A 17,641-nucleotide genomic window follows, 5' to 3' on the forward strand; every position below is an offset into this window, starting at 1 on the left:
CTCCTGCAGCTCACATGAATTTTCTAGCATCCAGCTCCTGCCATACCTGAAGCATTCCAAGTCAGAGCCCACGCATCACTGGCAGATTCTCCTGCACGCTGCCTCAGAACTGTTATACCACTCGTCTTGGTCTCAGTGTGTCCAGAAGGTAAAGTGCCTCCAGTGAGGTATTTATCAGTGGATTTTCTTATGGACTACAGGGTCAATTTCCAGCAGCTTCAGGGTAAATTTCCTGCAACTACTATCATGCACCACACTCCTACTCCCTTACACTTTCTTTTCTTCAACAAAGAGAATATCGTTCCCTGGGAATAAATAAACCCTCGCCCTGGATACTCAGCATCAGCTCCAGGAGTAGAGATTACTCCTTATACCTGATAGTTCCACATTCATTCAAGGTATCTTTCCTTCATAGTAGTCAATCCTATAATTAATCCCTGCCCATGTCTTCATATTTCTGTGTGACTTCCCTCTACTGGTTGGATCCTGGTATTGTCCTGTAACCAGAGACCTCAAAGAAAACTTCCCATAGTTCAGCTAAGATCTGTATATTTAACATTCACAGAGAAGGAATTTTGTTAAAGAAGTTTTAGTGTCTTCTTTTGACAGGTTGGATTGTCTAAGATAAATTAATATTTTTTAGAAATTTTTAGAAATTTCCCTTATTACACAAGGTGAATAATTCAAATTCATTTAACCTTTCCTCACACAAACCTGTCCAAATCATTCATAATTTTTCACTGTTTTTTGGAAGTTTCCAAAATTCCAAAAGGGAAAATATAATCTCAGACAGACATTCATATATGCTGTTTTGCACTTTTAATAGTTACTTTTCACAAATCATAAAAAATAAGAAACATGCAGATGCAAAAAATAAAATTATTTCTATAGGTAGAAAAGTCACTCAACTTTATCTTAAAAACTGCAAATGTGGAACACAGAGAAAATACACTATGAGATACTAAGCAATCTAATCAAAATAGAAACTAGTAATGCATAAATAATAAAATGACAACATGTTATAATCTACCAAACTTTTAAATCTAAACTCAGGCTTCTAGAAAGATCACTGATTCTATAATGATCTGAAGAATCTTAAAATATAGAGCCATTATATGAATTAATCCTATTTGGGTTATTGTCTTCTGAAACAAGTCCAGGGAATATGTCAATACTTCAAGGTCATTTTCTGTTGCAAGGGCAACAGAATTCTGCAGCCAATGTAAGTTGATTCAGCAGCTGTAATAACATGAAGCCATCTGCAGCTCTACATTTAATATGCAAATCAAAGAAAGCAAAGGTCCAATATTAAACACAAGATGTTAAATTTTGTGCTTCTCTTTAGTTTTCTGCTTACTTTTTGGTAATGTTTGATTCATCTATCCCTTAATCAAATAGTTACTAAGTGCCTTCAGATACACACCTGAACTTGAATGATACGTGAAACTTTCTGAAACCATTTGACTCATTGCTTTAGTCTACCAATTTATTTTTCTGTGTTTACTTGCCTCCCTAACAATTCAAGACCAGCTAAACAGTCATGCATTGTGCCCTGATGATTTTGCCAAAAGTCCATTTCTATTCCAATATCTTTACAGCAAATGATCTCACTTGGTTTGGGCGAAATTTGTGGCAAAACAGCATTAAGTCTTCAATTTCTTTTTTTCCTCAATGTTTATTTGTCTACTTATTTCCTCATCTTTTTACTTCATATCTAAATAATTATATCTGTGGAAAAATTGTTCTTAAAATATTTCAAAGTGATGCCTATGTCAATCTTCTTTGTTTCCCTCTCATGCAAGCACCTGACAGCTCTCACTGGAACAAATAGAAATATTCTTTTATATCGCTCCATTATGTTCATTGTTCTTAGCTGCAAGTAGGAGAAGCTACACAAGTTGGAGAAATCAGAAAATCTTCAGGGATAAGAGTTTTCTACTTTCGCTCTGCCTTCAGGAAGAAAATCCAGCATACCTTCAGAGCTTCAGAGTAAATGCACCAAAGCCACTATCATTTGGCACTTGGGAGGATAGAAACTAAGGCCCAGGCAGTCTGCCATCACTGTTTCCAAAGAGCCGGACACATCTGTTTCTGAATTTGTCACAAGACCAGCTCCACCACAATCAGCCCACTCCTCGCATTACTATTTTCTAAATCTAAGTCTCACATAAATGCATCTGAATATTGTGGTCAAGAAAGACCACATGTCTATGTTCCAGCTTTGAGGGACCCTAGAATTATGGTCTTCCTGAATCAACATTTTATCAGATAAAATTTATAATGTTAGAAATTACCAAGATGTAGGTTAAGCTGCCACAGAAAGATCCCATTTAACCCTTGCTAAATCTGACCCTTTGATTCACCACTTCAATACGTAATACAATTATTTTAACTCTTAAAAAAAATTGATGTGGTCCCTGTAGCACTGTAGCACTGTCCTCCCGTTGTTCATTGATTTGCTCTAGCAGGCACCAGTAACATCTCCATTGTGAGACTTCTTGTTACTATGTTTGGTATATGAAATACCTCATGGGTAGCTTGCCAGGCTTTGCCGTGTGGTCGAGATACTCAGTAGCTTGCTGGGCTCTCAGAGAGGGGTGGACGAATCAAACCCAAGTCGGCTGGGACGGTCACGTGCAAGGCAAATGCCCTACCACTGTGCTATTGCTCCAGCCCCTATAGCTAAAAATTCTAAAAAAAAAATAGTATAAAATAGTTAAAAATTCTGAAAAAAAATATAGCCAAAATAGTATGTGTCTCCCTGTATGACTTCAGCTTCCTCCTCTCTTCATTCCCAGCTATTTTTTTATACTCCTAGAAAATTAAAGCATTGTAAAATGAGAAAAAGCAACAAAAACATGGGATGTCATGACATTTTTCAATTTGCATGCACTTTTCCGTTTGTATAAAATGATATTTTCCCTTTTTGCCTTTATTAGAGGCATATATTACATATGAACTCTTGAGCTAACACAAAAAATAAAATAGTTAAAATTAATAAACTCTACCCTCAAGGAATTTAGCATGGTATTATACAATGTCTCTCTGTCTCTACATTCATTTGCTGAAATCTAATACACATTGTGATCATATTCAGGAACAGGACCTTTGAGAAATTTTGAGAATTTTTGAGAAAATTTGAGAAATGATTAGACCCAAACTAGGGGAGAAGGGTTTCTATGAATGAGATTTCTGCTCTTTATGAGAAATGTAAGTGAGGCCGCCATAGACAGTCCTCATTCTTTATGACATGTGAGAACACAGAGAAAAGATGTGTCCTGTGAACCAGAAACCGGGCCATGCCACACTCTGAATCTGCCCACACGGGTTTTGGATTTCCAGCCTTTACAACTGTGAGAAGTAAATTTTTGTTGTTTTAAGCCATTCAGTCTGAGGTATTTTTGTCCTAGAAGCTTGAATGGACTTAGCTGCTGGAGAGGAAGATGTGTGAGAAAACAGAGCTTGGAGTAGCCCCTGAGCAGCCTCAAAATAGTACAACAATTAGGTGCTTGCCTTGCATCCCACCCAACCCTGGCTTGAATCCCTAGCACCACATATGGTCCCAAGTACCCAGAGGGATCACTGCCGCGCATAAGCCAGGAATAGTCTGTGAGCATCTCAGAGTATGGTCATCCGCCGCCCATGATATCTCATCAAACGGAAAAAAAGGAACCAAGAAGGAAAAAATAAAGCTCCTATTCACATAGTATGTGAGTTTGGTTAGAGAACCAAATGGATCCAAAGAAGGTAGCTGATCACTTCAATCACTTTAAGGTAGCAATATTACAGAGGATCAGGAAGGATGTGGCAAGAAAATACTTTGATACATTAATACATGGGGATGTTTTGCTCTCTGATATTTCCCTTCCAGCCCTCCACCCATACAAAGAATATAATTTCTATAGCTTTAGTTGCTCAAAATCTAAACCCTTAGGACCAGATCATAAAATTAGTAATCCATGGGATTGTTACAGCCTATATGCATAAGTACGTAAATTGTTTGGTACAAACAATAGAATTTGTTGGCAACATAACAATATTGCTGATTTTATTTAAGACTTAATTTCTGGCTTTACTGGAACATCTGCAAACTTCAGACACTTACAGCCATCGCATCAGTGAATGGAAACTAAAACTGGAGTTGGCATCTCCTTTTAATTTTTTTTACTTGAAGCTCCATGATTTAAAATAATAACCATAAAAAATAAAAACCATTAATAATGGGATTTTATGCATACATTCCTAGACCTTCCTTCCCCCACTCAGAGTCCCTACCCAAACGTTGCCTGCACTCTCTCCCCATCCCACCCTGCCCTTGGTCAGTTATTATCTTTGACAATTTGTTATTCCCATACCTTGTTTCCTTATTTACCACCTATGAAATAATAATTCTGAATCTTCTCCTCTTCTTCTTGCTGGTTTCAATCAGCATTATACCTCTAGTTGCACCCACATAGTAGCAAATAGTATAAGTTTATTTTGCCTTATAGCTAGGTAACATTCCATTGTGCCCACTCAAGCAAATCGATGAACAATGGGAGGACAGTGCTAGAGTGCTATATACCACAGTTTGTTACTTAATATTTTTAATTGTCTTATCTTTATTTATTTGGTGGGGTGGGGGAAACAGGAGGCCACATATGATGGTGCTTAGGGGTAATTCCTGGTTTTGTGCTCAGAAATCAATCCTGGAGGGCAGGGGACCATGTACAGTGTGTGGATCAAATCCATATCAATCTCATGCAAGGCAAGTGACAACCCAATATACTATTACTCTGATCCTATACTTGTTTTCTCCTAAACAGTTTCTTTACCCAGTCATTTATTCTTGGACATTTGGGTTGTTTTCAGATATTAGCTATTGTGAATAGAGGAAAGAAAGAAAGAAGAAAGAAAGAAAGAAAGAAAGAAAGAAAGAAAGAAAGAAAGAAAGAAAGAAAGAAAGGAAGGAAGGAAGGAAAGAAGGAAGGAAGGAAATAATTTTTTTTTTAGAATTAGTGCTTTGGTTGGGCCGAAGCAATAGTACAGTGGGCAGGGTGTTTGCCTTGCATGCAGCCAACCCAGGTTCTATCCCTGGAATTCCATATGGTCCTCCAAGCACTGCCGGGAGTAATTCCTGAGTGTAGAGCCAGGAGCAACCCCTGAGCGTCGCTGGGTGTCACCCAAAAAGAAAAAAAAAGAATTAGAGCTTTGGGACTTTAGAAATTAAATTGCTAGGTCATGTGGAAGTTCAATTCTTTCAAGTTCTTTTCTAGGTATACCCATATTGTTTTCCACAGAGATTGAACACAGTCAACACTCCCAGCAGTAGAAGATGAGGAATCCTTTCCCCCCAACAAACCAACATGGATTTTTGTTCCTATTCATGTGTTCCAATCTTACTTATATAAAGTGATATCTCATTCTTTTTTTGATTTGCCTTTTATTGATAAGTGATAAAGAGTTTATAAATGGTCCCAGTCCTTAATATTCCCTATTACCGCTTATACCGCTTATAAATATCTGCTTCAATATTTCACATTACCTACCTGGTCCACTAAGCATTTGGGTTCTCAATATATGCCTTCAGATAGCTGGGAGTTCTTTTCTGTACGAGTCTCCTTTTCAAATCTTTAAAAATTATTAGATAGGTTTATCCAAAACTCTGAGTGAAAAAGTCTATCAGAAACATGAGAGTGATGAGTGATGACACAACTGTCATCCAGGCCCTCACCTAACAGTGCCAGTTCTATCAAGTCACCCAGGAGGAAGGACTAGGCATAGGACTCTAGGCCAGGTGACAGATTCTCCTTTGTTCTACAAATGCTCCACCTCACATCCTCATTCTTAGGGCCATCCTCCAGCTCTGGAACACTGCCTGGTTCTGGTCAGAGAATCTTCAGGAGGAAAATCAATGCATCATCCACTGAAAGTATTTGTTTCTGCAGAAGAACCAGACCAACAGGAGCTGTTACAATAAGGTAATTGTCAAGAAATTGCATCCAATTTGCATCCAAAACCTTTATTGCTTGGTAGAAGATCCACATCACCACTCCCAGCTTAGTTCACCCGGCTGGGCTCCCCAGAAGTCACAGGCTCCAAATTCAAATCACTGGACACAAGAATTAAACCACACCAACACTGATAAGCCAGAACCTGAAAACCAGTTAGAATCTTGCCTAACTTGAAAGTAGAGATTATGAAATTTGGAAGAGAATGTGTGTAGACTGCAGGCCTGAGGAGCCCCAGCACTCCAGGAGCAGTGCCCTTGCTCACAATTCACGCCATCTAAATAACTTTCTGTCCCTAATCATATGTTCATCTTGTTGTGTGAAAAGCAAACCTCTTGCTTCCAAAAATTAAGTAGCAGGGGCTGGAGCAATAGCACAGCGGGTAGGGTGTTTGCCTTGCATGCAGCTGACCCAGGTTCGATTCCCAGAAACCCATATGGCCCCCCGAGCACCGCCAGGAGTGTTTCTGAGTGCAAAGCCAGGAGTAACACCTGAGCATCACCGGGTGTGACCCAAAAAGTTAAAAAAAAAATTAAGTAGCAAGATAAATCTCTGATTCTTTTATAGAAAGACAGCAATTCACCTGGTCATCCTAATTTGAACATCAAATATCTATTTGTGAAATGCCTACCTAACTCCCAATGGGAACCTCAAATTTAGTTTATACCACTTTAACCATCTAATCAGCTTTATTCTCAGATAATTTTGATCAACACAATCCACATATAGTTTTTACCTGTGAAAAAAAGTTTCCTTTCATAAGGCCAGCTTCTAGAATAACCCCCCCACAACAAAAACAAAACACACAGAGTTTCAATTTGTAAATATACTATTAAGAGAGCTGTTGAAGAAAAAACTTCTGATCTGAAATTCTCAGAAATTCTACCCAATTTTAAAATCTCTCTGAAACATTAGAAAATAATTGACGAGTAAAACAGCCTCTCTAGCATCATGTCATTTCAGACTTTATGGAGTCTTAAGACAGATATGAAAGGATTCAGAGTCTGCTGTCTCCCATTGAAACTGGCAGTAGAAAATTAGTACTTATGTAATTTAAACAAAAAAATTTTTGAAAAATTATAGGCCCTTCCAAATGTGATTGAATTTGAAGAAAAAGTGCATCTTTTTATTACTTCTAAACTCAAGGAAACTGAACTGAATGCCTATATTGAACCAAAAATAGCAGTCTATTTAAACTACATGAAATAGTGCTGATTTTCATGGCTCTTAACTAAAATTCATTTCTCTCACTCTTCAGCTTAAATCACATTCAATTCTATTACTCTATAGAACGATTGTGACTTGAAGACTTTTATAATCTAACTTTTACTGATGACCTATATGGTCTAAAATGCTGAGCTGCCTTTTCCTTAAGAGAAATGGCAGTGAGGTTAATCCAGCTTACTTGAAGGGCAGCTAACTTCCAATCCAACTTGGCTTAATATAGACCACTGCTATAAGCATTATTCTTAGAATCTTTGAACTGGTTAAAGCTTTAGAGATCATCTATACAATGTTCCACTTGCTTCATGAATTTCACATACTGTCAAATGAATAACTTTCCAAATGTGCAACAAACTACAAAAATAACCACAGAGACCAAAAGAGCATGATTGGACAGATATAATCAACAGATGCACATGCTTATACATCGAGCATGTAGGTTGGTGGACAAGGGAGTAACTTGTGCGTCTGCACGAGTTTTTTAAGTCATATCTATAATCAATTATTAAACTAAAAATATATCGTTAAAACCAAGTCAAGTAAATTAATAAATCAGTATTTATTTGACCAAAAAGGCACTGTTTTTTTTCACCATGCAGTCTACATAGTAAAGCATACAAACAAATGTAAGTTCATTCTCACATTTTCTCAACAAATAATAAGGGGCAGGAGGATATCATACTTCTTTATTTTTTTTATTTTGGTTTGTTTTGTTTGGTTTTGGTTTTCCAATTTCAAGGATCAGATCCAGGACCTCACAAGCCAGACAATCTACTGCTGACCACAACATCACCAATCATATTTATTCCTTTCTAAGAGGAAAAATGTTTGAGCTCAAAATATTCTAATTTAAGTTATAGTAAATTGGTTTAGCAATTTAGTAAAGTTTAGGTTATTGTACTTTTTCCTCTTCTAGTATGTCAACCAATGAATATCAGAAAATCTTTTACTCACTATAAAATCTCAATAGATCACATTCCAAATAATCCACAGCTTTGGCATTGCTGACTCCTCCTAGAACACTACTACCTTCACTCATCTTCCAGACCCCAAATTCACTTGAGTCTTCCTGTTGTCCATTGAGTGACCCTTCTCAGTGCCTTTGATGGTTGTTATTTGTCTTTTCAACTTCTTGGTATTAAAACTACTTAGTACTCATTCTTGAAGTTTTTCTCTTTCCATTTTCCTTTTCACTGATGCCACCATTCTGGTTTTAAATGCCATGCCTATTTACTAGGGATTGAAATTTTATATCTCTAGCCCAGAAGCCCCCCTAAATTTCAGACTCATATCTAATTACCAACTTAGTATACCAAGTTGAGTATATAATAGACTTCTCAAATCTAACACAATAGAACTGAATCTCAGTATCTTCTAAAATATTCCTCATCACAGTTATTGGCAATTCCATTCTTCCAGACACCGGGAAAAGATCTTGGAATTATCTTTTATGTCTCTGCACTGTAGCACTGTCCTCCCGTTGTTCATCAATTTGCTTGAGCAGGCACCAGTAGCGCCTCACAACAAATTGTGAGACTTGTTGTTACTGTTTCTGGCATATCGAATATGTCATAGAGAGCTTGCCAAGCTTTGCCGAGCGGGTGAGATACTCTTGATAGCTTGCAGGGCTCTTTGAGAGGGACGAAGGAATGGAACCCGGGTCAGAGGTGTGCAAGGCAAATGCCCTACCCGCTGTGCTATCGTTCCAGCCTTATTTCTCTATAAATCCATATCAAATCACTGTCACTGTCACTGTCCTCTCATTGTTCATTGATTTACTCGAGCGGGTCCAGTAACGTTTCCATTGTGACACTTGTTACTGTGTTTGGCATATAGAATACGTCACAGGTAGCTTGCCAGGCTTTGTCATGCAGGCGAGATACTCTTGGTAGCTTGAGTGGCGGAGGAATCAAACCCAGCTCGTTTGGGTTGGCCATGTGCAAGGCAAATACCCTACTCTCTGTGCTATCGCTCCATATCAAATACGTCCAAAAATTTGGTTTAACTTTTTAATAAACATATATACCACCATACCACTCTTTCCTTCTCTGGTTCAAGTTTCATCAACTCTGCCAGGCATATTATAATATCTTCCAAGTAGTCTCTCTGCTTTACTTAATGTTCATACTACAACTGATCTTCTTAATCTGGCTAATTTTTGTTAAACTGTTTCTCAACTCCCTATCTGTGAAGTCCCTATCCCACTTGAAGAGTGAATAATTCAGACTTACTTCTTTGACTCTATTACACCTTGGTTTAAAACCTCCATTCATTGTCCAGTTCATTTAAGATGCAGACAAACCTTTTAGGTGCCACCAAGTCTCACATGATCTGCATAATCAACCCTTCACACACATACATACCCCACAAGTATCGTTCTCTAATACTAACTTCTACTACCCTCCTGATTTCCTATTCTACTGTTACCCATACTCCTTCTTGGTTAAGATAGAAACATTCTGGACATTCTTCTTTTCTTGGAGGAATTTTACTAGCAATTCCTTCTGTTCATGCCCTCTATTTTGATGATTCAGTTCCTCACTTCCATTTTCCAACTTTCACACCAAGAACCTTTTGCAGTCACTTGACATAAACCCAATATTCTTCAACTTCCAGTACTCCCAAGTCTTCTTCTTCAGGGGCCAGAGCAATAGTACAGCTGGTAGGACATTTCCATTGCACATGGCCTACCGAGGTTCAGTCCCTAACATCTCATATGTCCCCAAATCACTGCCAGGAGTTAATTCCTAAGTGCTAAACCAGGAATAACTTCTGAGCATGACCAGACATAATCCTAAAACAAACAAAAAATTTCCCCAAGTTTTCTTCGGTTTCCTTTTAACTGCCAAGTCTTCTTCCTCAGTGCTTTTTTGTTTGTTTGTTTGCTTTTGTTTTTGTTTTTGTCATCTTTGAATTTGTTTTTGTCAGCTTCAAATCTGTTTTATAGATTATATATTAAATTTAATTTTCTTCTTTGTTAGCACTGGAATACACATTTTTTTTTTTTGCTTTTTGGGTCACACCTGGCCATGCTCAGGGGTTACTCCTGGCTCATGCACTCAGGAATCACTCCTGGCAGTGGGATGCTGGGAATCTAACCTGTGTTAGCCATGTTGGCTGCGTGCAAGGCAAACGCCCTACCTGCCGTGCTATCGCTCCAGCCCGGAATACACATTCTTAAGGGCAGTTTTGCTTACTGGTCTCACTCTAATACCAATAACCATCCTTAGCAGTACTCAACAAGTGATTACTGAATTGAATTCAAATACATTTTAAAGAGCTATAATGTTATTTGTTTTAATAAGGCAATTTTGTTTTCTTAAAGCTATGTGTGTCCCTTCTCTTTGATGCTGTTACTGTGATAACCAACATGACACTGGTTTGTCTGGGATGCACACACATGTGCTCGCCAAGAATTGCACTCTCTGACCTGAATATAATTGTACTCTCTGTCCTGAATATAAGTTGTGGTGCTCACAGGAGGGTCACACATTGTAGTTAATGGTACTCACACACTCATGACCATGCAATAGAGATCACACACTATTGCAGTACTCAGGGCCACAGAAGGCAGACTGCATTCAGGCAGTGCTGGGAATGAGTCCGTGGCCTCAGGCTTGCAAGCAGCTTTTAGCCACGGAGTCATCTCTGCTCATAAAGTTAGATCCTTTCAAAATTGAAATTTTTTATTTTATTGTTTACATATTCTAAAGACTCTCTAAGTCTTACCTTTAGAAGATGGGTAAAAGATAAATATATCTCTTAAATGGCTAATATGTTCAGTTTTGTGCCCTGTAACATGTCAATAAATTGACTTTTTTCTGACCATAAACAGAATTTCATATTACACCTTCTTCAACCTTAAGACTACTTTTAGTAAGTTAGAGAGATTGTACAGGTGTAAGGTACATACTTTATAAGCAACTAATCCCAGTTCAATCCCAACACCACATGGTCCCCCAGGCAGCCCTGAGCACAACAATGGTAATAAGTAAATAAAACTTTTTCAAATAAACTTTTCAGACATATAGATCAGCATTTATTTGCATTTAGTATCTAGGGTGGTCCCCTGGAACTACCAATCAATGAATAAATAGCAACTGGAAAGTTAATACAGGGGTTAAGGCACTCGCATGAAGCTGACTCCAGTTTGATACCAGGCATGACATTGTCCCCCCAAGTTCTGCCAGGAGTAGCTGCTGGCCACTGCCAAGTGTGACTTCCACAAGCAATAAATAAATAAATAATAAAATTAGAAAATGATTAACATTTCTAACAAAAATGTTTCTTTCATAAACAAAAAGATAAGGATATAAAGGGGCACTAGCTTCAAGGCTCTCGCTTAATTAAAGACAATCATGAAGATTGACACAGCTAATAAGGATTTGTTTTACTTACAGATTATTCTCCAAAATTCTGTCTGCCCATGAGTCTAATGAAGCTATTGTTACTGTATTGAACGTATATTGAACATTTGAACCCAGCACTTAAAATGTTCTGCCATCTAAAAATCAATTATGCGGTATTTGTTTATTATATCTAATGTCTGGATCTTAAGGAACCAAGAACAACAAGATCTTACTCTGTCTCTCTCACACATACATGCATGCACACAGAGATACAAATACAAATACCTTGAGAACGTTTTTTTTAAATTTTTATTAGTGAGACATCATGAGGTACAATTGTAGACTTACAAATTTTTGTACTTGGGTTTCAATTATACAATGATCAAATACCCATCCCTCCACCAGTGCCCATTTCCCACCACCACGGATCCCAGTATCCCTCCCACCCCACATCCCCCCACCCCACCCTGCCTCTGTGGCAGGACATTCCCTTTTGTTCTCTCTCTTACTGGGTATTGTGGTTGCAAAAGAGGCAATGGGTGACAATCATGTTTGGTTTATAGTCTACTTTCAGCATGCTTCTCCCATCATGTTAAGCGAAATGACTCAGAAAGAAAGGGATAGACATAGAAAGATTGCATTCATCTGGGGAACATAAAGTAACAAAATAGGAGAATAACACCCAAAAATGGCCGAGATTAGTACAAGGAATTTTACTCCATGGCTTGGAGGCCAACCACACATGCTAGGGGAAAAGGGAGCTCAGATAGAGAAGGGAACACCAAATAAAGGATGTTGGGAGAACTTTTTACCATTAAATAAAAATATTTAAGTTTATTCTTATAAGAAAATGGTAACCAAATAATGAATCTATTGAAAACCTCACATAAATGGGATTTGTGACTGAAATTTCCAGGCTCTCACAGAGTTGGGGATGATCTACCTTCCCTCATCCCCTGTTCTTCCAAGAACCTGGAAGTCTTCCAGGAACCTTTCAGAACCCATGAACAGCTTCTGGCACCATATAAACTCATTAACTTGCCATGATTCAGAGACTCAAAAATAAATCTCTCAAGAATGAACAAGCTGTAGAGATGCTTAGAGACCCCGTGTCAGGCTGAGTCTCATATCCAGAGCACCCCAGAGGCAGGAGGGTGAGTCCACCACCCATGGTGAGTCCACCATGGCAAATAGAGCCATGATCCAGAGATTCATAAATAAATCTCACAAGAGATCAACAAGCTGCAGAGACGCTTTCAGACCTCAAAGTCACCATCCAGTTAAAAATTTTACTCCAGCCTGTATCACTGCATCAAAATTTTAGAATTCCTGGAGCTACATCTCATACTCTACACCACCTATATATGAGGAGTAGCATTGGATTGGAGGAAAAGTAGGAGGCAACCAATCTCAATTAAGAAAATATTAACTAACAAGGCGTAACCTGTACAACATGTTACTAATCTCTCATACAAGGGCTTAATTGTTTCAGAATGAGATAAACAATCTTTACACACTTTCTTCTAATAAAATCTTCTTAGATCATTTTTAGTGAATTAATCATAACAAAGAATACAAAATAAATTACTTAGAGCTTGGAATTGGGGCAGCCTTGGGTGATGGTTGGGATAATTGGAAATAATGGCGGTGGGAATGTGTAATGGTGGTGGGATTGGTGTATGAATATTGAATGTAATGAATCATGGTGAACAACTTTATGAAAATAAAAATTTAAAAAAAGAAAATGGTAATCAGAAAGTAAGCCACACATTTATATTCAGCAACTAATTAAAAGTAGGATGGGACCTTTATCTGACTTTCAGTTTAATGCTCAGCCTATGATTAACAAAAGCATTTTTTTCTAAGAATATAAAAAGTATATATATGTATATATATAATGATGCATTTACACCAGAAAGAACTAACCGCTGCTTCTAGTATTTACCATCTACCTGCAGCTCATATATACAGTGATCATAAAATTATAAAAATTACATCTGTGACCGTAAAAGATGATTTGTGGGCAATTATTTTTAAATTGTTGGATTTCAAAGAGTTAATGTTTTTTTCAAAGTTGAAATAAACTTTTAAGTCTAAAGAGTGGTCTCTTCTATTCATAAAAATATAGAGATTTGAATAAATCAGTTTTCTCCATCACAGGACATAGAATCCTCGAGAAAAAAACAAAAACTGAAACACTAATGTGGATACCACTAAAAAAGAACATCAAAAGAAAGAAAATTTATTTTCTTGCACTATAGATGAACTAATCCTGAGAACCAGATGACCATGAGTCAAACATATGAGTCAAGCATCTTACTCAATATCAAGTCTTATTAATGATGTAGAGGAGTTGAAATAAAAAGATAAAGTGGAAAAGCACATTCCTGGAATGTTCAGTCCTAAATTTCATACCTGAAGTTCTGGTGGCCCTAAGTTTCACCTCTAAGTGTAGTGCTAAACATTCTAGGAATGTGGATGTCAGCCCCCCCTCCCCCCCCGCTGCCCCCAGCACTATTTGTCCTGGTCATATGGCCTGGACCAGACTTTACGAAAAGAAGGAAAGGGGAAAAGGAGAAGAGGAGAAGAAGGCAGGAGACATAAATGACAAGGAGAGTTCTGAAATCCAAAGAATCTGGTTCTTAATTTTCTACATCCTTGGTACCCTCTGGCTCAAAGAATTGAGTTTTCCAGGTGAACTGTGGTTTACTCTCATGAAGAAAGCATTTCTGGTTATAAAATATCTCTCAATAATATCCAGAAAGTTATACCTGTGACTTTTTTGAAAAGCCATGTCCCATAGACGAGAGAGAGAGAGAGAGAGAGAGAGAGAGAGAGAGAGAGAGGATGTTCTAGGTTACCATGAGCATTTGGAGTCAAAGATATCTTGCTAAAATATTCCACAGTTCATATCTTCCCTTCATATGGATATGAGGTGATTTAAACCTTGGGATAGAGCAATGCTTGTTTCAGTTGTGATGCTGAGAGAAACCCACAAACTCCTCAAGAATACAAACTTCTCCTAAAACAGGAGAAATCTGAAGTCTTTAGCTTGACATTCTGTGAGATTCACTCAAGTTATGGCCTATGGCTGTACTCCATTTATTTTCTTTGCTGTGCAGATTCCTTTGTACAATTATATCAGTTTTATTGTTTCATTGCATTGCTTACCTGAGGATTCTTTTGCATTTTGATAGTCTATTCATAAAGGATGATTTCTCATTAGAGATTAATGGTTTAGATCCACATTAGATGGCAGATTTTCTACACAAGTAGCTATGCACCCCATGAATGGTGGCATACCATCATCTCTAATACCTCCTGATTAATCCAGTAGATAAAAAGCATGAGACTAAAAGCTGGATTCTCAGCACCCCACATACACCAAGCACAACACCAGCAGCACTACATTAGGGCCACCTCCAGCACCACAACAACATGTGTGATATCTGCCACAGCCCCACCAAGCATGTAAACAAAATGGAAAGAGTGTCATTTCCAGTGAGCACTGCACTAAGTGTGTGAGCACTGCAACAAATGTTAGAGAACCATGCCCACATGTGCTCAATCCCTAGTCATCGAAACAGCAACAAACATAAACAGGAAAGGAAATGGAAATCAGTTTTAGAAAATCTCAGAGAATACATTCATATTTCCTCGTCAAGTCCTCCATAAGAAGCAGAACAATTTTTGTTGACTTCTGAGGTTCAACTTTATTGCATCCTGCATGGTGTATAGCTCAGAGATCTATATGCTTCCGACATAGAAGGCTTCTTCCAAGCCAGAGTGAGACTATAATATGTATAATATGTAAAATAAACTAGTTAGAGACCAAGAAGTGCCAGATGATCTCATTTTTTATGCAGAATCTTAATGTCACACTCATGGAAACCAGAAAATGACAAAATCATAGTCATCAGGACTTAGGGGGAAGGGGAAATAAGGAGACGTTGGCCAGAGGACATAGAGGTTCTGTTATGAGATAAATATATTCTACAGATATAGTGCGTCGCTTGGTGACTACCTTAAAAAATACATATTATATGCTTGAAATTCAATGGAAATGTAAATCGTAAGCATTCTTGCCACACATGTATAAGAAAAAAGAGAGATCTGGGGTGATGGATATGTTAACTGACTTGATGATGGTAACCATTTCACAAGCATACATATATCAAGCCAACACATTGTGTCCCTTAAATATACACAATTTTTGTCAATTACATCTCATTAAAACTGGGGTGGGAGAAGGAGGGAGAGTTTATTACTGAGTTAAAATGTTAAATCTTGAAGCTGGCACAGCCTAAACTGACTGCATAGGTTATGTAATTTTTGGAGTCTTTCATAACTCTAAAAATAAAGAGGAGGGGGATAACAAGTTGGAATCTTCTCTTTTTTTTTATACACCTCATCATGGCAGAAACATTTGAATTTTTTAACTGCTGCACAAGAGAGGAAGAAAGCGAGATGGGTAGAGATTCAAATTCAATTCTTTTCTTCCATTGTGTGAGACTACAGCATCAACAACTGGCAATTGAGAGAAGAGATACATCATTATACTTATTTATAGCATTAACTACTTTACATTCATCCACACAAGTGAAACTGTAAAAAAAAATTATAAAGGGAGTATGTGGTTCTTTCATTAGCTTGTCTATAACACTGGATTGGTCCATAAATTAATGTGTATAAGAGGACTGGGGGGAAAAAAGAATTCAAAGCTCTGCCATTGTAATTACAGCTCTTTAAATATCAAAAGACACAAAGAAAGATTTCTTTTGAAAAGCCTACCAACTCTCTTGGCAAGACACTATTAATTACTTGCATAAATCTGCAGTTTGTACACCCAGAGCTGTGGGTGACATTATTACATTTATCTAAGCTTTTAACAGTCCCAATTGGTCTGTGTGTGTGTTTCTTTAAATTCTTGTTTACCGAGTGATTCCTCTGTAAACTTCAGATCAGAGGAAATGAGCAATGCTCTGGGACAACAGGTAGCTTTCAGCCCCTCGTCACTGTCTATAACTCACAATTCAATTAGAGAAACTGCACTATGTGAATTATTAAATTAGACTGCAGATTTCCATGAGCTGTAATACTATCACACTCTTACTTAAAAATCAGACATTTAACCTTCATAAACAAACTGTTTATGAACAAACCACATGGGTAAATGGAAAAAAAACCAAAATGGTTTAGTTCCAATCTAAATTAATAAATAGTGAAAACTCTGGAGAAAAGACATCTAGCACAGCAGTTATAGCTCAGAAAATATTTGCCTCCAAATTTCTAGCTTTTATGTATAAATTTAATCAACATTTCTCTTCTGAAAATTCACTGCATAAAAAAGTTAATAAAATTAAAATCTAGCCCATGGCTCTATATTTTTGCAATAAATACAGTCTCTAGGGAACAACTTCCAAGCTGCTTTGGAGAAAAGAAGGGAAGTATGTTACTTGATAAAATGAAAAACCTAAATTCAAAGTTGCAAATATGTCCCCTGCTGTGTGTAAGTGCCAATTTTCAGATTTAACCAGGCTTAAGAACCTTTTGCAAAAAAAAAAGTTTTACAGGAAAATGGAATTATGACAAAGTTGAATTAATCCACATTATCTCTCTGGAGAAAGTATGCAAACTAGACAGCATGTCAAAACCTAAACTACCTCAAGAACCTCATGTCATCTGGAAGTAGTAGGTGCTTCCCTTACAGTCTGCAAAGCCAAAATGACAGGAGAGTAGCCTTACCTCAAGAAAAACCTTTATAAAAAGTCACTATATCAAAGGTTCAAAATTGACAGGAGAGGGAACTTGTTACTGAGCACAGGAGAGGTAAGGGAACATAATGAGAGTCTAAGGTACCTGTGTCTGCTGCGTACTGCCCCAGAAATGGCACATGGTCCATTATTCTGTGAATGCCCGGTTGGGATCTAATGTAGTGTTAGTTCATGGCTACTGGGGATCCATGGCCTCTGGCCTTCAGTGGCAGAGTTGTTCATTATCACCGTCATAGAACATGGAATAGCAGACTGGTCCTTAATACTGAGCGAAAGCCAGGGCTAGGAATTTTCCCCTGTCTGA

This window comes from Sorex fumeus, unplaced genomic scaffold (assembly GCF_029834395.1).
Source record: "Sorex fumeus unplaced genomic scaffold, SorFum_2.1 ptg000002l, whole genome shotgun sequence".
In the NCBI taxonomy this organism is placed as follows: domain Eukaryota; kingdom Metazoa; phylum Chordata; class Mammalia; order Eulipotyphla; family Soricidae; genus Sorex; species Sorex fumeus.